The following is a 6,739-nucleotide window of genomic DNA, read 5'->3' on the forward strand; positions in this document are numbered from 1 at the left end:
GTTAGATCGATCCATCACCTTCGCATCCAGCGTCTCATCCTTGTTGTGCATCATCATTTGCTACACCCGCTCAACATCCGAGTACCAAATACCTATACCCCGCACCAAACAACCCCTTCTCCTATTCTCCATCGAACCCATCTTCTTCTCCTTCTGCAACTCCACTGCCTCTTCTCAACCACCGCCACAATCACCATCTCTTCGTCGCCATCCACCGCCAAAATCCATCATGGATATCACCTACTAATGCCTACCTATTTCCCCCTTCTTTCTAGCCAGCTATCACACCAATTTCTCATAGGATTTCAGAGACAGGAAAGAGAGAAATTGATAAAATAGCTGGAGCTAGAGGAGCAGTTGGAACAGGAGATGGAGCAGGAAGAGCAGAGGAAGGATGGGTCGAAGACATGGGTACGAATAATCCCATCAAATTAGGTAAATCAGTAACCCTAATTTCTGCTGATTTGGGGATTTGGGGAAAAACATTGTATGAACCCTAATTGGGATTCTGGGTATAAATAGAATGTGGGTGTGATGTTGTAAGCAAGCCTGGACTAGCCAGTGTTTCACCCAAGAGGACTGGAATAGCCAGTGCCTCAAGGGTTAGTTTTTAGTTCAAATGTTTTTTTTTGTTTTAGTTCAGTTCATGTTTTTGTTTTAGTTCAACTGTTTTTGTTTTTGTTTCAGTTCATGTTTTAGTTAAATGCTAGGGCTGAGATGAAATCATAAAATCTTATGCAACTGCTCTTAGTTTTGATTGTATCTTATGTGGTTTAATGCCTAAGATAATTTGAAGCATCTAGGCTTTAGGAATGTATTGAGTTGATCCTTTAATTAGCCAACTAATACTAAGAATAGAGAACTCTAGATGTTATTCCCTTTATTCTACCAATATGAATCCTGAAACAAATGTAAGGCTAAAACCTAACATCACTGTCTGATACCAAGGGAGCAAGAACAATAGAACCATTGTGCCTTAGCTAAGAGTTAATGGTGGATTCAATACCTTAGTATCCTCCTAGTTTACCATCTGTAGTTGTAATCTTTGCTCACTGCCTTTGGCTCTTTTGCCACTGTTATTCACTGTCACTCTTTATCACTGCCACATTACTCATTGTCACATTAGTTACTGTCTAGCATGATCTTAGCTTAGGAAAACATAAAACTTCAACTATACACCCTAGTCCCTGTGGATTTGACCTGTATTTGCACAATCTACAACTGACACCGTGCACTTGCGGTATAACCATGTAGGCTTCCTTTATACTCTTATTTTATACATCTTTCCAAGCCTACCAGCGAGAGGTACTAGGACTAATGATTCGACCAATTTTCATAACATAGGTCTCAATTATTTATTCTCAACAATTATCGTTCAATAAATAAAATATATGAACTCTTATTTTTCCAAAGTAGATTTTCAAAATATTGATTATAAATCCTAAGCATGATGTATCAAAACACCTAAGCTAAGCATACATCATTGATGAGTGCTAAAAAGTGTATATTTTTGTATCTTTTTCTTGGCAATTAACTCATATTTTGTGCTTTAAATTTGGATATTATCTCATATTCTGTATTTGACTCTCCTCAGGAGTAAATACTTAAAACTGTTTAATTTTGTATTTTTTAGGCTCTAAATAAAGCTTGGATGAGTCGCAGAGCGAAAAGAGCAGAAAAGTGGTGGAAAGCCGAAAAGAACTCGCGCAAGAAAGCAGCGAAGAATGTGGTATGGAAGACTCAAGGATAAAAGTGGGCTTAACAAGGAAAAGATTGTTCTTAAAAGAAGAAGTGGGCTTTGCATTTCACAATCCCGTTTCAACCCAAAACGCTCACCCAAACTCTAAACCAAGCCCAAGTCTGTTTCTCTCTGAATCGTCGGATTCGAGCCATCATCTCCACATCCCACGACTTACCTTTGCGAAACATCAAATCCGTTGTACCCACCTCACACCCTAGTACCTAACCCTATACTCTAAACTCGAAACAAACACTCCTTAATCCAAGCACATCGACTTCTCTTTCTTCTTCTTCTCCCACCTCTTCTCTGCAACACCCATTCCATCGCCATTACCTTCATCTGCCGCACCACCATAACCACCAACTATCACCAACCCTAAAACCAAACCCATCACTATCCCATGTCGACCATTCCGTTTCATCAATTCACCCTACTCTCTATTAGGGTTTCGAATTGGGGAAATAGGATGATGGATATGGCAGTGGGAGGCAGAGCTCGAGCATGGGAAAGAAGAGAAGCAACAACAGGAGCATGTAGAAACGGGTAAGGATTAAACCCATTTCTTTATTTTTTGTAAAACCTAATTCATTGTTTTTGGGGAAGAACATAAACCCTAGTTTTTGGTATAAAAGGGGATTGCATGTGATGTTAGAGATATGCCTGGGCTAGCTAGAGCACCACTGAGGCCTGGAATAGCCAGTGCCTTCAACTGTTATTTGTTGTTTCTTCAGTTAATGTTAATGTTAAGCTTCAATTGTTCAATCATTTCCAGCATGTTCTAATTACTTTCACTAGGGTTGAGATGAAGCCTTAAATTCTTAAGCTGCTGAATTCATGTATGTCTTTGTATCTTGTATGATCATAATGCCTAAGATAATTAGAAGCAACTAGGCTTTAGGTCTACATTGAGTTGAACTTTAATTAGCCAACTAATGCTAGGATTAGAGAACTCTAGTTGTTATTCTCTTTAGTCTACCTTTATGTGCCCTGGAACAAATGCAAGCTAGAACTTGGCATCCCTGTCTGATACCAAAGGGACAAGAACAATAGAAAAACTAGAATGCTTTAGCTTAGAGTTGAAGGTGGATTCAAATGCCTTAGTTCCCTTTTATCTCTCACTTTGTTTACATATTTTGTTTCACTAGTTCAGCTACACCAACAATTCAGCTGTATTTCAACACAACACAAAACCAACTCACTATTTGTCATTGTCACTGTTAGAAATCAGTTTAGTGAAACCTTAGATTCAGCTACACACTCCAAGTCTCTGTGGAATGACCTGCACTTGCACATACACTACAATGACAACTGTGCACTTGCAGTTTAACAAGTAGGCTTTCTTTTGCTCTTATTTTCTGCAAGTGTCACAACATGCTCACAATCATCAAACAAATTAGCAAGTCCACAATCAGAATCATCAACATCATCAACAGATTCATTCTCATGCATCGACAAATCAGGGGAAACATCACATGGAATACTAGAAGAAACATCATTCATGAAGGTCGAGGCAGAGAAGCCTAATGTATTTGAACCCAAAGGTTCCATAACATTTTCAGTATAGACATGTTCTTCCAATATAACATCATAATCATCATCATCATCATCATCATCAAAACAAGAATGACATTCCCTAAAAATTACAGTGTCTCTAGTCCACTCATTTACCTCTAGATTAGGTTCATGTTCAATATTACTAGCATGAGTAGGATTATAAACACTATTTTCAAAATTAATTTCATTAGGGATAACAGACATCTTATGGTGAAATTCCTCCTCTCCTACATTTTGTAAATGAATCAGGTTACTCCGCAATGTCATATTAAATTGCTCAATGGAAGGAGAGGCTTCACTAGTGGGTACCCTAGCTTCATATGGATTTTCAAAACATGGTTGTTCATGAGGTTCACTATAGAAGGGGATTTCAGAGGTGTTGCTATATGGATGATCATTCAATGCTTGCATTTCTAATATAGCAGTATTTGGTTTGATGAGATTGATAGTTTCCGTCAAAGATTGCATACAAGGGCTCATGGGAGTATGAAATTGTTTAACTTCCCACTGTGGTGAGTGATACATGGGTGCATGGTCGTTAGGGTTTATAAAAGAATTATCGCAACCTTCGAAAGGTTGATTATGGTCCCAATAACTACCAGCATCATAATCTGTGGGTATTTGATACCTTGGATTGTCATGGTATCCTCTAGACTTCCTAAAATCATGCAAAATATAGCAATTCTCAACAGGGTGGTTTAATCTACCACATGCGGGACAAGCATAGACTTCAGGTTGCCTATGTGAATTAGATGTGACAAATTCCTCATGTGATTGCATTTCTAAAGCTGTGATTCGAGCTTCTAACTGATCCAAAAGTGATGATTGTGTGAGTGAGGCATTAGCAAAATGTTCATTTTCACGTTGTGGCGAATGATGCATGTGTGAATAGTCATTAGGGTTCATGTATTGAGGCTCGGAACTTTGAAAATGTCCATAATAATTCCTATAACTATTGACATCATGGTCTATGGGAGACTCGTAACGTGAAGTATGCCCATAAGCAAGTTCCCTAAGGGATTTGTTTAAATCCCCAGTTGCAGACCAATATCCTGACATGATTGAGCTCACAAGCTAAGTAACTATGTTACAAAGCCCACTATTTGGTTTTAATGGGTTATTGTTAAAAAATTGGTTTTAATGGGAAACATTTGGTTTTGATGGGTTTGCAAAAGAAATTTGGTTTTTAATGGGTTTTGGAGAAAATTTGGACTTTAATGGGTTTTGAAAAACTTTGGTTTTTAAAGGGAGCAAAGCCCACATTGGTGGAGGATGCACGGCCCAGCTGAGAAGTTTGGACGAAGCGCAGCTAATGAGTTGAAATCAGTGAGACGAGGCCCATCTGCGAGTTTTTGATTGTTGGGCTTTCAGTTAGCCAAAGTTCGAGGCCCAATTGGGCTTTGAAAACGTTTTTCAAATTTTTGTTGGGTCAAGCCCAGAGTGCAGGTGCAAATCTCACTTGGGTTTTAAGTTCACATCTCAGAAGCAGAGTGCAATTGGGTTTACAAAGCTTCAAAAATAATTCTTACAGGGCCCAGAAATTTCAGTGGGAGAAAAGATTACCAAACCCAGTAAACTGGGTTGTATGCTTTGGTTGTTGTAGCAGCAACTCACAGTTCACAAGCTCTTGTTCCTTTCCCTTTTCTCCTAGCCTTGGCAGCAACAATGTTTCAGGCCTGTTCAGCAGCAACTCAACAGCAGGGCTACACAGCACTCAGCAGCAGCAGCTGGCAGCAGCACAGCAACAGTCTTGGCAGTAGTAGCAGCAGCACAAGCTTCTTCCTCAGCAGCACCACAGGTACATGGTGGCTCAAAGAATCTTGTCAGAACCTTCACACAGGGAAGTTCAGTTGTGTGTAGGAAAAAGAAACAAGCAAAATTACACTAAGATGCTTACAAAGCTACAGAAAACTACTACACTAAGATGCTTATCAGAAAAGTTACAGCTACTACATGGGTTTAAGCTACATATGCTATGCAAGATATGCAAATTACACTAAGATGCAGTTACACAGTGAAACAGAAAAGCAAAAATAAAAATAAAAAGACACAGCAGCTACACAGAAACTAGAAAAGCAAGATAAAAGAAATTTTCAACTACACAGCAACACCAAGTCCCCGCCAACGGCGCCAAAAACTTGGTAGGCTGAAAAGAATACCTACATATTATAACCGCAAGTGCATGGTGTCGTGATGTAGTGTGTGTAAGTGCGAGTCGATCCACAGGTACTTGTGTGTGTAAGTTGAAGTTTCCTAAACTATTCTAAGCTAGGCAGTGACAAAAGATGATGTTTTGGTTTTGTGTTGTGTTGAAACACAGCTGAATTGTTGGTGTAGCTGAACTAGTGAAACAAAATATGTAAACAAAGTGACAGATAAAAGGGAACTAAGGCATTTGAATCCACCTTCAACTCTAAGCTAAAGCATTCTAGGTTTTCTATTGTTCTTGTCCCTTTAGTATCAGACAGGGATGACAAGTTCTAGCTTGCATTTGTTCCAGGGCACATAAAGGTAGACTAAATAGAATAACAACTAGAGTTCTCTAATCCTAGCATTAGTTGGCTAATTAAAGTTCAACTCAATGTAGACCTAAATCGTAGTTGCTTCTAATTATCTTAGGCATTATGATCATACAAGATACAAAGATATGCATGAATTCAGTAGCATAGAAGTTTAAGGCTTCATATCAACCTTAGCAATTGAACTAAAACATGATGAAGATGAGTAACTGAAAATTTACAAAACAATTAAACTATTAATTGAACCCTTGAGCTTGGCTAACCCAAGGATCAATTGGTGCTCTGGCTAGCCCAGGCATGTCTCAACACAACACCCACAACCCATATTTATAGTTACAAGATACAAAATTAGGGTTACAACATTTCCCCCAAAATCCCCAAATCAGCAGAAATTAGGGCTTGATTGAAGACTCACCTAATTCGACTGATAACTACTCCATCTCTTCCCCCATGCTGCTACTGCCTCTCCTGCTCCTCTCCATGCCTTCCATCGCTTCTATAGACTCACCTATTTTACCAATTTCCCACCTAGGGTTTCAGGGATAGATAAAGGGGAAATTGGTGAAATAAGTGTCTAGAGAAAATAGGGTATGGTGGGTATTAGTGTAGGAAAGACATGATGGCTTTTGGTGGTGGTTGGCGACGAAGAGATGGTGGTTGTGGTGGTGGTTGAGAAGAGGCAGTGGATTTGCAGACGGAGTGGGAGGAGAGAAGAAGAAATCGATGGAAAAGAAGAAGGGGCTATTTGGTTTAGGGTATAGGTGTTGGTTGCTGTGGTGCGAGGCGGGCACATAAAGTTGGATGTACCGCGATGCGAGACCGCTGGGTGATATGAGATGAATTGGATCTAACCGTGAGATGGAGGAAGATCTTGAGCGACTATTGGATGCATAATACATCCAAACTGATGGCTCAGATTAGAGTT

General features: G+C 39.4%; 1 long non-coding RNA gene across 1 annotated transcript; it reads right to left on the minus strand.

Moving 5' to 3' along the window:
* Positions 1-4,666: 4,666 nt before the first annotated feature.
* Positions 4,667-6,522, minus strand: LOC113277218. Its single transcript, XR_003324790.1, has 2 exons — positions 6,230-6,522; positions 4,667-5,125 (listed from the first exon to the last, which is right to left on the minus strand). It is a non-coding gene; the product is annotated as an uncharacterized LOC113277218 (long non-coding RNA).
* Positions 6,523-6,739: the final 217 nt, after the last annotated feature.

Source organism: Papaver somniferum, chromosome 5 (genome assembly GCF_003573695.1).
Source record: "Papaver somniferum cultivar HN1 chromosome 5, ASM357369v1, whole genome shotgun sequence".
In the NCBI taxonomy this organism is placed as follows: Eukaryota; Viridiplantae; Streptophyta; class Magnoliopsida; order Ranunculales; family Papaveraceae; genus Papaver; species Papaver somniferum.